This window comes from Ranitomeya imitator, chromosome 1, assembly GCF_032444005.1.
Source record: "Ranitomeya imitator isolate aRanImi1 chromosome 1, aRanImi1.pri, whole genome shotgun sequence".
NCBI classification, from domain to species: Eukaryota; Metazoa; Chordata; class Amphibia; order Anura; family Dendrobatidae; genus Ranitomeya; species Ranitomeya imitator.
This window is the reverse complement of record NC_091282.1, coordinates 312,863,714-312,879,379: the sequence shown is the minus strand read 5'-3', so window position 1 is coordinate 312,879,379 and position 15,666 is coordinate 312,863,714.

Here is a 15,666-nt window from a genome sequence, read left to right as displayed (position 1 = left end):
GCGATAAAAAGCGCGACAAAAACACGTGCAGAATTCCTGCGGAAAACCTCAGGATTTTCTCAGGAAATTTCTGCATACTTTCCAGACGTGTGCACATAGCCTAAAAGCAGCCTTAATGTTTCTCTTATTCATTCTCGTCTGGACTATTGTAACTCTCTGCTAATCGGCTTCCTTCTTACCAAAGTCTCCCCTCTCCAATCTGTCCTGAATGCTGAAATCAGGACCATATTCCTCACCAATACCGATGCCTCTACCTTGTGTCAGTCATTACACTGGTTACCCATCCACTCTAGAATCCAGTACAAACTTATTACCCTCATCCACAAAGCACTCCATGGCTCAGCACCACCCAACATCACCTCCCTGGTCTCAGCCTATCACCCTACCCGTGCTCTCCGTTCTGTTAATGACCTGAGGTTATCATCCTCAATAATCAGAACCTCCCACTCCTGTCTCCAAGACTTTTCACGTGCTGCGCCAATTCTTTGGAATGCACTACCTAGGTTAATACGATTAACCCCCAATCCCCACAGTTTTAAGCGTGTCCTAAAATCGCATTTGTTCAGACTGGCCTACCGCCTCAACGCATTAACCTAACTATCCCTGTGTGGCCCATTCAAAAAGCTTAAACCATAATCAGGTTCCACAATCAGGTTCCTCCCATCATGTTCTCATATGCTTTATGTATTTAATAGCCCTCTGTGTCTGTACTGCTACATATTTAGGCTGTTAACTGGCTCATGCAGCTTTACATGAACACCCGATTCTTACATTATGGCTGGCCCGAACAACGAAAGCAATTATTACCATCCACCTCTCCTGTCTCCCCTTTTTCCTCATAGTTTGTAAGCTTGCGAGCAGGGCCTCATTCCTCTTGGTATCTGTTTTGATCTGTGTTTATTGTTATGCTGTAATGTCTATTGTCTGTACAAGTCCCCTCTATAATGTAAAGTGCTGCGGAATATGTCGGCGCTATAGAAATAAAATTATTATTATTACTGTGTTCAGCTACTAATTAAATATAAATTACCAGTCTTCAATTATTACACTACCCACTAATATATTGACTCCAATATATAATCCATAAAAAAGGAGGACCCGAGTCACCAGATATTATGAAATACAATTTTATTTATACAAAAATAAGATTTTAAATTTAATAGATAAATATTATTAAAAATTATTTTCTTACATGTGTATGGATATACAAAAAATGGTGATCCACAAGGGTGACAGTGATATAGTGGACACAGGCTGGGGCCAGGACAAAATAACAGAACACCCTTTTCAATTAATTATAACCTGATGTATAAATGGCCACATGGTAGTTAAAGGGACACTGTCATCTGAATTTGGAGGGAACAATCTTCAGCCATGGAGGCGGGGTTTTCGGGTGTTTTATTCACCCTTTCCTTACCCGCTGGCTGCATGCTGGCTGCAATATTGGATTGAAGTTCATTCTCTGTCCTCCGTAGTACATGCCTGCACAAGGCAATCTTGCCTTGCGCAGGCGTGTACTATGGAGGACAGAGAATAAACTTCAATCCAATATTGCAGCCAGCATGCAGCCAGCGGGTAAGGAAAGGGTGAATCAAACACCCAAAAACCCCGCCTCCATGGCTGAAGATTGTTCCCTCCAAATTCAGGTGACAGTGTCCCTTTAAATGGGTTAAGTCAAACAACCTGGAGAGACTGAACGAGTCAACCCAGATAAAACCATGCTGTGCATCGGGGTTCGTGACCACATTCTGGGCAGGAGTCACTGCAAAATGGGTAAATAACCCTACTGCATTCTTTACTTGTAATACTACCGTAATATGAACACTGGCTTTTTTATCAACGTATTGGATAGGCCTTACATCTGCATGGTTTGATCTGGGTTGACTCTTCCAGTCTCTCTCATTACTGTTGCGAGGTTATTTGACCTAACCCATTTTCCTACCATGTGGCCATTTATACATCAGGTTATAATTGATTGAAAACGGTGTTCTGCTATTTTGTCCTAGCCCCAGCCTGTGGCCACTATGTCATTGTCAATTTTTAGTAATATTTATCTATTGTACGTACATTTAAAATCTTATTTTTTGCATGTGTTCAGCTACTGTTTAGACTCTGACCGCATCCAGTTTCATCCATTGCTATAATCACCTCAGACTTTAGTGATTCCTGTAACCACCACCAATGGCTTCACAAGACCATCTGGTTAATCCATCATTTACCTTAAATGTCTCCAGAGACTGTCACTCCTTACTATTTGTTGTAGATTCTATAACTTGCACCTGCTCTTCTTAACCCATCATTTGCTGTAAGCATCATGAACTGTTAATCAGTTCACATTATGTTGCTACCTGCTTAGGAATTTGTTACCTATAGTGGATATAAAAAGTCTACTCATGTAAATAAATAATATCAAGAAAACTTATTTAAAAACTTTTTTCACCTTTAGTGTCACCCATAATCTGTAGAACTCCATTGAAAAACAAACTGAAATAATGTTGAGGGAGAAATAATAAAGAAAGAAAATAATGTGGTTGCATAAATGTGAACAAGTTCTTATAATTGTGTACATGGGTGTGGTTGTGTACATAATTAGCCAATCACATTTAAACTCTTGTTAAATAGTAGTCAGAATTACGGGAAATGATAGCATCTGTGTACTAATTAACCCCATATAAAGTTTAGCTGTTCTTACAGTATTCTCCTGACATTGTTTTATTTGTATTTTACAGCAAAAGCCATCTACTATATAATTGTCTAAGGGTCACTTCCGTCTGTCTGTCTGTCTTTCTGTCTGTCTTTCTGTCTGTCTGTCACGGATATTCATTGGTCGCAGTCTCTGTCTGTCCTGAAAATCCAAAAATATTTAGAATTGAGAGTCCTCAGTGGTTGATACCTTTTAATGGCTAACTGAAAAGATGGTAACAAATTGCAAGCTTTCGAGACTACACAGGTCTCTTCATCAGACCTGTGTAGTCTCGAAAGCTTGCAATTTGTTACCATCTTTTCAGTTAGCCATTAAAAGGTATCAACCACTGAGGACTCTCAATTCTAAATATTTTTCTATCCACTGGCTAACACGGTACCAAGATATATTTCTTTCCTGTCTAAAAATCCAAGTCGCTGATTGGTCGCGGCAAAACAGCCACGACCAATCAGCGACGGGCACAGTCCTTACTCCCCACAGTCACTGCCCGGCGCCCGCATACCCCCCTCCGGTCACTGCTAACACAGGGTTAATGCCGGTGGTAACGGACCGCGTTATACCACGGGTAACGCACTCCGTTACCGCCGCTATTAACTGTTGTGAATTCCGCTCTTGGGCTCCCTCCGGTGGTTGTAAGTAGCATTTTTGTGAGTTCTGCTCTTTGGCTCCCTCCTGTGGTTTTGAGTGGTATGGCTGCTTCTTGGATTTAGCTTCAGCAGCTGTTTTCACTGATCGTCTTTCTGGCTTGGCTATATTAGTCTGGCCTTATCCCTCATTCAATGCCAGTTGTCAATTGTTCCTGCCTGGAGTCTTTGCTCTTAGCTTTGATGAACTGGTCAGAGTGTCAGGAAAGCCCTAAGTCCTTGCTTGTCCTTTTGCGGTTCTCTTGTTGTGGACTTTGTTGTTCAGCACTTTCTTTATTTTTGTTCATTTGTCCAGCTTTTCAGAATGGATCTATTCAGCTAAGCTGGAAGCTCTGGGCAGCAGAGTTTGCCCTCCACACCTTTAGTCAGGTGTGGAGATTTTTGCATTTCTCTGCGGTGGACTTTTTCTGTTTTTTATTACTGACCGCACAGCGTTCTGTCCTGTACTATTTTCTATCTAGCTAGAAGTGGCCTCCTGTGCTAAATCTTGTTTCATACTACGTATGTCATTTCCTTCTCCTCTCACAGTCATTATTTGTGGGGGGCTAATCTATCCTTTGGGGATTTTCTCTGAGGCAAGATAGTTTTCCTGCTTCTATCTTTAGGGGTAGTTAGCTCTTAGGCTGTGACGAGATGCCTAGGCAGAGTTAGGAGCATTCCACGGCTACTTCTAGTGTTGTGTTGAGCTTAGGGACTGCGGTCAGTATAGTTGCCACCTGCTCAGAGCTAGACGCATGTCGCTCCTTAATCACCAGATCATAACAGTACAACTGGCCAAAATGAGCTGAATGCCTCTCAAAAGAAGGAAGAGAAAAAGGGTTCTGAGCCATTTTTTTTCTTTAGTTTGTTTTGTCTTTTTCCTTCCTCTTGATCTCTGGGTGATTCGGGATTTGGATGCAGGCATGGATGTTCCGGGTTGGTTTTCTCGTGTGGATCAGCTTGCTGCAAGAGTACAGAGTATTCAAGATTATGTGGTTCAGACTCTGGCCTTAGAGCCTAGAATTCCTACTCTGGATTTGTTTTACGGGGATAGATCTAAGTTTTTGAACTTTAAAAATAACTGCAAATTGTTTTTTGCTCTGAAACCCCGTTCCTCTGGTGACCCCATTCAGCAAGTAAAGATAGTTATTTCTCTGCTGCGTGGTGACCCTCAGGACTGGGCATTCTCACTTGAGTCAGGGAATCCGGCATTGCTTAATGTAGATGCATTTTTTCAATCGCTCGGATTATTGTATGACGAACCTAACTCTGTAAAACATGCTGAGAAAACACTGTTGGCCCTGTGTCAGGGTCAGGAAGCGGCAGAATTATACTGCCAGAAATTTAGAAAATGGTCTGTGCTCACTAAATGGAATGAGGACGCTCTGGCAGCAATTTTCAGAAAGGGTCTTTCTGAAGCCCTTAAAGATGTTATGGTGGGGTTTCCCACGCCTGTTGGTTTGAGCGAATCTATGTCTCTGGCCATTCAGATTGATCGGCGCCTGCGCGAACGCAAAGTGGTGCACCATATGGCAGTGTCCTCTGAGCAAAGTCCTGAGCCCATGCAATGTGATAGGATTTTGACTAGAGCGGAACAGAGGGGATACAGACGTCAGAATGGGCTGTGTTTTTACTGTGGTGATTCTGCTCATACTATTTCTGATTGCCCTAAGCGTATTAAGAGGGTTGCTAGATCTGTTACCATTAGTACTGTGCAGCCTAAGTTTCTCCTGTCTGTGACCCTGATTTGCTCATTGTCATCTTTTTCTGTCATGGCATTTGTGGATTCAGGCGCTGCTCTGAACTTAATGGACTTAGAATTCGCTAGGCGCTGTGGTTTTTCTTTGCAGCCTTTGCAGAGTCCCATACCCTTGAGGGGTATTGATGCTACACCATTGGCCAAGAATAAACCTCAGTACTGGACGCAGATGACTATGTACACGGCTCCTGCACATCAGGAAGATTGCCGTTTTCTGGTATTGCATAATTTACATGATGTTGTTGTACTGGGTTTTCCATGGTTACAAGTACACAATCCAGTGCTGGATTGGAAATCAATGTCTGTGACTAGTTGGGGTTGTCAAGGGGTACATAGTGACGTTCCTTTGATGTCAATTTCCTCTTCACCCTCTTCTGATGTTCCTAAATTTTTGTTAGATTTCCAGGATGTATTCGATGAGCCCAAGTCCAGTTCCCTTCCTCCACATAGGGACTGTGATTGTGCTATTGACTTGATTCCTGGCTGTAAGTTCCCTAAGGGTCGACTTTTCAACCTGTCTGTGCCAGAGCATGCCGCCATGCGGAGCTATGTTAAGGAGTCTTTAGAGAAGGGGCATATTCGGCCGTCTTCATCACCATTGGGAGTGGGATTCTTTTTTGTTGCCAAGAAGGATGGCTCCTTAAGACCCTGTATTGATTATCGCCTTCTTAATAAGATCACGATCAAATTCCAATACCCTTTACCTTTGCTCTCTAATTTGTTTGCTAGGATTCAGGGGGCTAGTTGGTTTACCAAGATTGACCTTCGAGGGGCATATAATCTTGTTCGTATTAAACAAGGTGACGAATTGAAGACTGCATTTAATACGCTCGAAGGCCATTTTGAATACCTTGTGATGCCATTTGGGCTCTCTAATGCTCCATCTGTGTTCCAGTCTTTCATGCATGATATTTTCCGCAATTATCTTGACAAATTCTTGATTGTGTATTTGGATGATATTTTGATTTTTTCCGATGATTGGGAGTCTCATGTGAAGCAGGTCAGGATGGTATTCCAGATCCTTCGTGATAATGCTCTATTTGTGAAGGGGTCTAAGTGCCTATTTGGAGTTCAGAAGGTCTCTTTTTTGGGGTTTATTTTTTCTCCTTCGTCTATAGAAATGGATCCTGTTAAGGTCCAAGCCATTCATGACTGGATTCAACCCACATCTGTGAAGAGCCTTCAGAAATTTTTGGGCTTTGCTAATTTTTATCGCTGTTTCATTGCCAACTTCTCTAGTGTGGTTAAACCCCTGACCGATTTGACGAAGAAAGGCGCTGATGTGACTAATTGGTCCTCTGAGGCTGTTGAGGCCTTTCAGGAGCTTAAACGCCGATTTAGTTCTGCCCCTGTGTTGCGTCAACCGGATGTTTCTCTTCCTTTTCAGGTTGAGGTTGACGCTTCTGAGATTGGGGCAGGGGCCGTTTTGTCACAGAGGAATTCTGATGGTTCCTTGATGAAGCCATATGCCTTCTTTTCCCGAAAGTTTTCACCTGCGGAACGCAATTATGATGTCGGCAATCGGGAGTTGTTGGCTATGAAGTGGGCATTTGAGGAGTGGCGACATTGGCTTGAGGGAGCCAAGCACCGCATTGTGGTCTTGACCGATCATAAGAATCTGTTTTACCTTGAGTCGGCCAAGCGGCTGAACCCTAGACAGGCTCGGTGGTCCCTGTTTTTCTCCCGTTTTGATTTTGTGGTCTCATATCTTCCAGGATCTAAGAATGTTAAGGCGGATGCCCTCTCTAGGAGTTTTTTGCCGGATTCTCCTGGAGTCCTTGAGCTGGTTGGCATTCTTAAGGAAGGGGTGATTCTTTCTGCCATCTCCCCTGATTTGCGGCGGGTGCTTCAGGAATTTCAGGCTGATAGGCCTGACCGCTGTCCTGTGGGGAAGCTGTTTGTTCCTGATAGATGGACGAGTAAGGTGATTTCTGAGGTCCATTGTTCAGTGTTGGCTGGTCATCCTGGGATTTTTGGTACCAGAGATTTGGTTGCTAGGTCCTTTTGGTGGCCTTCCTTGTCGCGCGATGTCCGTGCTTTTGTGCAGTCCTGTGGGACTTGCGCCCGAGCCAAGCCTTGCTGTTCCCGCGCTAGTGGGTTGCTTTTGCCTTTGCCCGTCCCGGAGAGGCCTTGGATGCATATTTCCATGGATTTTATTTTGGATCTTCCTGTGTCCCAGAGGATGTCTGTTATCTGGGTGGTTTGTGACCGGTTCTCTAAAATGGTCCATTTGGTAACTTTGCCTAAATTGCCTTCCTCCTCTGATTTGGTTCCATTGTTTTTTCAGCATGTGGTTCATTTGCATGGCATTCCGGAGAATATTGTGTCTGACAGAGGTTCCCAGTTTGTTTCCAGGTTTTGGCGGGCCTTTTGTGCTAGGATGGGTATTGATTTGTCTTTTTCTTCGGCGTTCCATCCTCAGACCAATGGCCAAACTGAGCGAACTAATCAGACCTTGGAAACCTATTTGAGATGCTTTGTGTCTGCTGATCAGGATGATTGGGTGACTTTCTTGCCGTTGGCCGAGTTTGCCCTTAATAATCGGGCCAGTTCGGCTACTTTGGTTTCGCCTTTCTTTTGTAATTTTGGTTTCCATCCTCGTTTTTCTTCAGGGCAGGTTGAGCCTTCTGATAGTCCTGGTGTTGATTCTGTGATGGACAGGTTACTGCAGATTTGGACTCATGTGGTAGACAATTTGACGTTGTCCCAGGAAAAGGCTCAGCGTTTTGCTAACCGCTGTCGGTGTGTTGGTCCTCGGCTTCGTGTGGGGGATTTGGTTTGGTTGTCCTCTTGTCATGTTCCTATGAAGGTTTCTTTCCCTAAGTTCAAGCCTCGGTTTATTGGTCCTTATAAGATTTCTGAGATTATCAATCATGTGTCTTTTCGTTTGGCCCTTCCAGCCTCTTTTGCCATCCACAATGTTTTCCATAGATCTTTGTTGCGGAGATATGTGGTGCCCGTTGTTCCATCTGTTTATCCTCCTGCCCCTAAGGGGTAGTTAGCTCTTAGGCTGTGATGAGATGCCTAGGCAGAGTTAGGAGCATTCCACGGCTACTTCTAGTTTTGTGTTGAGCTTAGGGACTGAGGTCAGTATAGTTGCCACCTGCTCAGAGCTAGATGCATGTCGCTCCTTAATCACCAGATCATAACAATTAACCCTGTGTGTCCCCATCCTTTTACTATTGATGCTGCCTATGCGGCATCAATAGTAAAAAAAATGTAATGTTAAAAATAATTAAAAAACAAAAAACCTGCTATACTCACCCTCCATTGTCCGCTGAGCCGCGCGCGCCAGCCGCCATCTTCCGTTCCTGGCGATGCATTGCGAAATTACCCAGAAGACTTAGCTGTCTCGCGAGACCGCTAAGTCATCTGGGTAATTTCGCAATGCATCCTGGGAACGGAAGATGGCGGCAGCCGCGCGCCTATCGCTGGAGCTCGGCTGGATCCCAGGAGGTGAGTATATAACTGTTTTTTATTTTAATAATTTTTTTAATAGGGATATGGTGCCCACACTGCTGTATACTACATAGGCAGTGTTATATACTCCATGGGCTGTGCTATATACTACGTGACTGGGCAGTATACTACGTGGCTCTGTGCTGTATACTACGTAGCTGGGCAATATACTATGTGGCTGGGCAATATACTACGTGGCTCTGTGCTGTATACTACGTGGCTCTGTGCTGTATACTATGTCACTGGGCAATATACTATGTGACTGGGCAATATACTACGTGACTGGGCAATATGCTACGTGTCTGTGCTATATACTACGTCGCTGTGCAATATACTATGTTACTGGGCAATATACTACATAGCTGGGCAATATACTACGTGACTGGGCAATATACTACGTGGCTGGGCAATATATTACGTGGCTCTGTGCTGTATACTACGTCACTGGGCAATATACTATGTGACTGGGCAATATACTACGTGACTGGGCAATATACTACGTGACTGGGCAATATACTACGTAGCTGGGCAATATACTACGTGTCTGTGCTGTATACTACGTCGCTGTGCAATATACTATGTTACCGGGCAATATACTACGTAGCTGGGCAATATACTACATGACTGGGCAATATACTACGTGGCTGTGCAATATACTATGTGGCTGTGCAATATACTACGTTGCTGTGCAATATACTACGTGGCTGGGCAATATCCTACGTCGCTGGGCAATATACTACGTGACTGAGCAATATACTACGTCGCTGGGCAATATACTGCGTGACTGAGCAATATACTACGTGGCTGTGCTGTATGCTATGTGGCTGGGCAATATACTACGTGGTTGTGCAATATACTACGTGGCTGGGCAATATACTACGTGACTGGGCAATATACTACGTTACTGGACAATATAATACGTAGCTGGCAATATACTACGTGACTGGTCAATATACTACGTTACTGGGCAATATACTACGTGGCTGTGCAATATACTACGTGGCTGGGCAATATACTACGTGGCTGGGCAATATACTACGTGGTTGGGCAATATACTATGTGCCTGGGCAATATACTACGTGACTGGGCAATATACTATGTGGCTGTGCAATATACTACGTGGTTGGGCAATATACTACGTAGCTGGGCAATATACTTCATAGCTGAGCAATATACTATGTGGGCTGTGCAATATACTATGTGGACATGCATATTCTAGAATACCCGATGCATTAGAATCGGGCCACCATCTAGTGGTCTATAAACAGCTTACGAGACAGAAAAGGGATTTCATTGTTGAAAGTTATCAGTCAGGAGAAAGGGACACATTTTTTTTCCAAGGCATTAGATATAGCATGGAGCACTCTGAAGATCTTCATTAACAAGTGGTTTGAATTTGGCACATTTAGTGTCATTACCTAGAACTAAATGTCCAGCAATAATTGAGGAAAATAAAAAAGGAAAAATAATCTGTGCGGCTGCCAACAGGTCTATAGTAAAGAGTTGCAGGAATTTTTGACAATTACTGGTTAAGTTCTGCATGTTACAACATTCATAGTGTACCTTCAAATGTCTGGCCTATGTGATAGCGGATGTCACGGGTTTACCGTGACAGAGAGAAGCCAGAAAACCGCAGAGTCTGATTTCTCCTACTCCTGCACTGTTTAGAAGAACTTCACCTTCATATTAAACGTTGCAGGTTTCTTTTAGCAGTGCAAGGGTTAATCTGCTCAGGTGAGAGCTCTTGGAAACGTTCCTCATATATTCTGGGCCCTGGCAAGCACTCATTGTTGCATGGTTAGGAGATGGTGGTTTGTTGTTGTTTGAGATGGCGTTTGGTGGATTTATCCGAGACTGTTGCTAGGTTTTGTTCGTGTTCTAATTCCCTTCCTTATCCCACTTTGGTTTTACCTCAGCCTCCACTGCCCGGTGTTTACCTCTGTCGTTTGTGTGAGTATATTTGTATGATTGGTATTTACCTTTATCCCTGTTTGTATTACCTTGTTAGTCTGGTTGGTGAATTATGGTGCATTACTACTCCCCTCTTCCCTGGGTGGGGGGAGGTACAGACTATGGGCAGATTTATGAGCTAAGGTAAGGTACATGGCCCAGGCATCTTCACCATTAGAAGTAATGTGGGAAATAGTGCAAGCTAGACCACCCTCAGCGTTAGGGACAGGGAAGGAGCCCCTGGTCCCTGGATACCCAACAACAGAATTGTGACAGTGGAAGCATTTTCTTGCAAACAAAAACTTCAAAGCTTGCCTATCTTTTGCTAAAACCTACATCAAGTCTGCGAAAAGCATGTGGGAAAACATGTTATTGTCTGATGAAATCAAGATTGCGCTTTCTGGCCATAATTCTAAAAGGTATGATTTGCACAAACCCAACACTGTGCATCAATAACAGAACAACATACTAACAATGAAATATGGCTTGGGCAGTATTATGCTTTGGGGCTTTTTTCTGCACCTGGGAATGGGGCTTTAGTCCAGGTGAAGGGAATTATGAACAGTTCTAAATATCAGTCAATTTTTCATCATTAAAATGTTCAGGTCTTTGCTAAAAAGCTGAGGATGAAGAGGAATTTCACTTTTCACTATGACAACTACCCTAGGCATACCTTCAAATCAAAGAAGAATGGCTTCAGCAGAAGATCAAAGTTTTGGAATGGCCCAGCCAGAGCCCATATCTGAGTTCCATGGGAAATCTCTAGGTTGATCTAAAGTGGTCGCCCTGCACAGGAGATGTCCATGCAATCTGACAATTCTGGAATGCGACTGCAAGGAAAAGTGGTTAAAGATTGACAATTCTAGATGTGCCATGCTGACAGATTCATACCCATAGACTAACTTCAAAAGCTACTTCAGCAAAGTATTAGTTAAGGGTGTGCACATTTTAGGTCTCTGATTTAATTTTTTCATGCAAAAAATATTTTTTTTCCATTGAATTATGCAGCTTAATATAGGTCACACTAAAGGTGAAATAAATTTTTGTGAAATGACTTTTCTTGTTATGATTTTCTTTACATGACAAAAATCTGTTCTGTTGTGTTCTGCCTTGCTTGTTTGTATGCTGTCCAACACAGCATTATGAATACCTAAGCAGAGCACCCCTCCTCCAGGCCCGCCCCCGCAACACAGGCATATCATTAACTAAAAACTGAAATTAAAGATTTAAGAACAACCATAAGATGGATTTCATCAAGCAAGGTATCATTTTAATCAGTATAATGGCAGCGACATGACACGGTGTGTACATTATGGTGCACAATCCTTCTGACAGGTTCCCTTTAAAGACAGGCAAAGAGAAAAATCCAGCACCAGGTGATTTCCAAAAAAAATCTAATTTTTATTTTTTATTTAATCAATTGCTTGCAAAAAGTTAAAAATATACGTGTCATTAAATTTCAAGGGGCAAAACATCCCCTGCACTCCTGACACGTTTCGGACTTCATGTCCTTACTCATGAGATGCCTATGAGTAAGGAGGACATGAAGTTCAAAATGCGTCAGGCGTGCGGGGGATGTTTTGCCCCTTGACATTTAATGACACATATGTTTTTAACTTTTTGCAAGCATTGGATTAAATCAAAGATAAAAAATTTGAATTTTTATGGAAATCACCTGGTGCTGTTTTTTTCTCTTTGCCTGCATTTACAAGTGGACTCGAGCCACATTGATCCTGGCACCCGTGGTCCTGTGATACTCTACTGAGCACTGAGTAAATCCTTTCCCCCTTTTCCTATGTTGACTTATCCCTTGAAAGACATTATGTGAAATAAGCATGGTCTGATATTGAACTGATAGACATTGTGGCATACTTAATCATAAGCTAGTTCTAAAAGGAAAATATAGGTGCGTGCTTAGAATATTGAGAAAAATCAAAGTTAAGGAAACTTGTGTGATTATTTATTTGATTACATGTAGCTGTACATAAAGATGATAACTCCATGGTTACTAGTAGGGTTGAGCGAAACGGGTCGAACATTTTCAAAAGTCGCCGACTTTTGGCTAAGTCGGGGTTTCATGAAACCCGATCCGACCCCTGTGCGTGGTCGGCCATGCGGTACGCGACTTTCGCGCCAAAGTCGCGTTTCAATGACGCGAAAAGCGCCATTTCTCAGCCAATGAAGGTAAACGCAGAGTGTGGGCAGCGTGATGACATAGGTCCTGGTCCCCACCATCTTTGAGAAGGGCATTGCAGTGATTGGCTTGCTGTCTGCGACGTCACAGGGGCTATAAAGAGGCGTTCCCGCCGACCGCCATCTTACTGCTGCTGATCTGAGCTTAGGGAGAGGTTGCTGCCGCTTTGTCAGAAGCAGGGATAGCGTTAGGCAGGGTCCATTAACCACAAAACCGCTTGTGCTGCAGCGATTTGCACTGTCCAACACCACCCTCGGTGTGCAGGGACAGTGGAAGTTTTTTTTTTTTTTTTCCCCCTCAGCGCTGTAGCTCATTGGGCTGCCCTAGAAGGCTCCCTGATAGCTGCATTGCTGTGTGTACGCCGCTGTGCAAACCAACTGCTTTTTTCAAAGCACAAATCCTCTTGTTCCTTCCTTTCTGCACAGCTATCTTTTTTGTTTGTCCACACTTTTTATTTGATTTGTGCATCAGTCCACTCCTTATTGCTGCCTGCCATACCTGGCTGAGATTACTGCAGGCAGGGAGATAGTAATTGTAGGACATTCCCTGTTTTTTTTTTTTTTTGGTGGGAGATTAAGATTGGCAATTTGGCATTTCTGCTAGAGTGCCATCCCTGTGTGTGCCATCTCTCTCACATAGTGGGCCATAGAAAGCCTTTTCATTTTTCTGTATTTTTTTTTGTGGGGTGTATAAATTCTCCCTGATAAAAATACAGTGGGAGATTAATATTAGCCTTTGGGCTTGTGTGCCAGTCCTGAGTGTGCCATCTCTCTCACAAATAGTGGGCCATAGAAAGCCTATTTTATTTTTTTTTGGGTTTTATAAATTCTCCCTGAAAAAAAGGGAGATTAATATTGGCCTCTGGGCTTGTGTGCCAGTCCTGAGCGTGCCATCTGTGCCAGCCCTGAGCGTGCCATCTCTCTCACAAATAGTGGGCCATAGAAAGCCTATTTTATTTTTTTTTTGGTTTTATAAATTTTCCCTGAAAAAAGGGAGATTAATATTGGCCTCTGGGCTTGTGTGCCAGTTGTGAGCGTGCCATCTGTGCCAGTTGTGAGCGTGCCATCTCTCTCACAAATAGTGGGCCATAGAAAGCCTATTTAATTTTTTTTTTGGTTTTATAAATTTTCCCTGAAAAAAGGGAGATTAATATTGGCCTCTGGGCTTGTGTGCCAGTTGTGAGCGTGCCATCTGTGCCAGTCCTGAGCGTGCCATCTCTCTCACAAATAGTGGGCCATAGAAAGCCTATTTAATTTTTTTTTTGGTTTTATAAATTTTCCCTGAAAAAAGGGAGATTAATATTGGCCTCTGGGCTTGTGTGCCAGTTGTGAGCGTGCCATCTGTGCCAGTTGTGAGCGTGCCATCTCTCTCACAAATAGTGGGCCATAGAAAGCCTATTTAAATATTTTTTTGGTTTTATAAATTCTCCCAGAAAAAAAGGGAGATTAATATTGGCCTCTGGGCTTCTGTGCCAGTCCTGAGCGTGCCATCTGTGCCAGTCCTGAGCGTCCCATCTCTCTCACAAATAGTGGGCCATAGAAAGCCTATTTTTTTTTTTTTTTGGGGTTTTAGAAATTCTCCCTGAAAAAAAAAGGGAGATTAATATTGCCCTTTGAGCTTGTGTGCCAGTACTAAGCGTGCCATCTCTCTCTCTCTCTCTCCCAGTCAGTGGGCCATAGAACGCCTATTTTTGGTTTTATTTGTTTTCTAAATTCTCCCTGAAAAAATCATTTTATTTTATTTGGTTTCTAAATTCTTCCTGATAAAATCATATTTTTTTTATTATTTTTTTTTCTAAAGTCTCCCTGAAAAAAACAAAACAAAAAAAAAAACAAACAAAAAAAACAGTGGGGGATTAATATTGGCCTTTCTGCTTGTGTGTCAGTCTTGACTCCTGTGTGCGTCATCTCTCACTCAGTGGGCCATAGAACGCCTATTTTTTGTTTTATTAGTTTTATAAATTCTCCCTGAAAAAATCATTTTATTTTATTTGGTTTCTAAATTCTTCCTGATAAAATCATATTTTTTTTATTATTTTTTTTTCTAAAGTCTCCCTGAAAAAAAAAAAAACGTTCTCAGAAAAAACAGTGGGAGATTAATATTGGCCTTTCTGCTTGTGTGCCAGTCTTGACTCCTGGGTGTGCCATCTCTCTCTCTCTCTCTCTCTCTCTCTCTCCAATTGTGGTCCATAGAAAGCCTATATTTTTTTTCCTTGATTTGGGTTCCAAAATCTACCAGAGAAAATAACTACATCAATCATTGGTAGAAAAATATTGGCCTCTGGGCTTGTGTGCCACTCCTGACTCCTGTGTGCGTCATCTCTCAGTCAGTGGGCCATAGAACGCCTATTTTTGTTTTTATTTGTTTTATAAATTCTCCCTGAAAAAATCATTTTATTTTATTTGGTTTCTAAATTCTTCCTGATAAAATCATATTTTTTTTATTATTTTTTTTTCTAAAGTCTCCCTGAAAAAAAAAAAAAAAAAAAAAAAAAAAAAACCCAAAAAATGGGAGATTAATATTGGCCTTTCTGCTTGTGTGCCAGTCTTGACTCCTGGGTGTGCCATCTCTCTCTCTCTCTCTCTCTCTCCAATTGTGGTCCATAGAAAGCCTATATTTTTTTCCCTTGATTTGGGTTCCAAAATCTACCAGAGAAAATAACTCCATCAATCATTGGTAGAAAAATATTGGCCTCTGGGCTTGTGTGCCACTCCTGATTCCTGTGTGCGTCATCTCTCACTCAGTGGCCCATAGAAAGCATATAGTTTGTTACATTTGTTTTCTAAATTCTCCCTGCAAAAATCTATTTTTTTTTTTTTTGGGGGGGGTTTCTAAAGTGTTCCTGAAAAAAAAAAAAAAAAAAAAAAAATAATAGTGTGACATTAATATTAACATTTGTGCTTCAGTGACAGTCCTGCGTGTGGGGCATCTCTCTAATTTGCAGCCAACAAAAACAGAGTGTGTAACATTGGGCCTG